Raw genomic sequence first — 1,881 nt, 5'->3', positions numbered from 1 at the left:
ATCCCTGGTTCCTTGCAAAGTCCACCACCAGCAGAGGGCACTGTCCCCTTCATGCACCTGCTTGGACCTCAGGAGGTTTAGCCCTCAGGCAGATGTGCACCGGAGCAGGGACCCCAGCCTAAACTGGTCACTCCTTTACGCTGCCCACACCCGTCCCTGCCACAGAGCTTCGGGGTCACCTGCAGGGCACCCGTGCAGTGACCGCTGCTGGTAACCCGCAGTGTCAGCTCTCGGGTACCCAGACGCCTAGCCCTGGCCGTGGCTTGGGCTGCATTACTCGAGGTGGGTGCTGCGGGAGGTGAGGGGGGCAGGGGGGACAGACTGCAGTTCCGCGGTCCACTGCATCAATTCCTGTCCATGCAGGGCTTAATCCTGCCTTCCCCACACTGCGCATCCCTTGGCTGTCTCCAGCTTTCCTGGCCTTGCCCTCCTCCCTCTTGGGTTTTTTTTTTTTTTTCTCCCCAACCAGCTCTTTCTTTGGATTTTTACTTTTTTTAAAAAAAGATTTATTTATTTTATTTGGAAAGTCAGATACACAGAGGAGGAGAGGCAGAGAAGAAGATCTTCCGTCCGATGATTCACTCCCCAAGTGACCGCAACGGCCGGTGCTGCGCCGATCTGAAGCCAGGAGCCAGGAACTTCCTCCAGGTCTCCCATACAGGTGCAGGGTCCCCAAGGCTTTGGGCCGTCCTCCACTGCTTTCCCAGGCCACAAGCAGGGAGCTGGATGGGAAGTAGCGCAGCCGGGACTTGAACTGGCACCCAGATGGGAAGCCAGCACTGCAGGAGGCAGCTTAAGCTGTTATGCCACAGTGCCAGCCCTGGAATGTAAGACAGGGCTCTTTTCTCCACCAGTTCACTCCTGAAATGCTTACAACAGCCTGATTGGACCAGGCCAAAGTCAGGAGCCGGTGGCGGGAGCCCCAGGGCTGGGCCCATCACCTCCTGTCTTCTGGGATGTTCCAGAAGGAAATTGGGGCTCAAAACCAGCACTCTGTATGCCTCCTGGTCCCCCCTGTACCACCCTGCCCGGCTACCACTGCCTTGTAAAACATTTAACCAGAGAGGCAGAAAACTCCCATTGCACAGATTCGCTCCTCAAATGCCCACAGCTTGGCCAGCCTGGGGCCAGGAACTCCATCCTGGCTTCCAGTGGGACAGCAAAGGGGGCCCCCGTGTTTGAACCATCACCTGTTACTTCCTGGGTGCACACTGGCAGGAAGCCAGCGGAGTCAGGGGCGAGACCCAGGAGGCAGGAGCAGCTCTGCCTGCACCCCCATCTCCTCGCCTCGGGTGGGGGGTCTCCTCTCTCTGCACCTCCCTCCCCGGCACCCCCCCCCCGTGCCCCCGGCTATGCCAGCTCCACGCCTTCCTCCCCTCTCTAGCTGTTCTTTTCCTTGCCTCTTTCCCCTGTGTCCCTAACAGCTTCTATTGCCTTGTCTCCATGGAGACAGAAGCTCTAGCGCCTCCTCTTGTGGTCCTGCCCCCCTGAGCGTCATCTCGCCTGGGCTGGGACTAATGTCCCCCCTCGCTTTTCTGAGGGGCAGTGACCTGATCAGGGCTGACCCCCGTGGGAAGCCACCACGTGTGTTGCCAGGGGCCTGGCTGACCCTGAGCAACAGGGGTCGTGGGGACGAGCCCGGGTCGGCAGGTGCCTAGAGCCTGCTCTGTGATGCCCGGATGGGGGCGAGGGGCAGGCAGCTGGCTCAGGTGGGAGGCACACAGGGGGCTCAGCTAAGGCACCCTTGAGGGGGTCAGGGACGGGTCTGGGGTACCAGTGTGGGGCAGGGAGACAGCATGGTTGTCTTAGACCTCTGGGGGTCGGGGGTGGGGGGGGATGGAGAAGCAGCCATGCCAGGGACGCAAGTCTTCAGGTAGAAAA

The sequence above is a fragment of the Ochotona curzoniae genome, unplaced genomic scaffold (genome assembly GCF_017591425.1).
Source record: "Ochotona curzoniae isolate NIBS_2020 unplaced genomic scaffold, NIBS_Ocur_1.0 contig_605, whole genome shotgun sequence".
NCBI lineage: Eukaryota > Metazoa > Chordata > Mammalia > Lagomorpha > Ochotonidae > Ochotona > Ochotona curzoniae.
Note: the sequence above shows the minus strand (reverse complement) of the source record.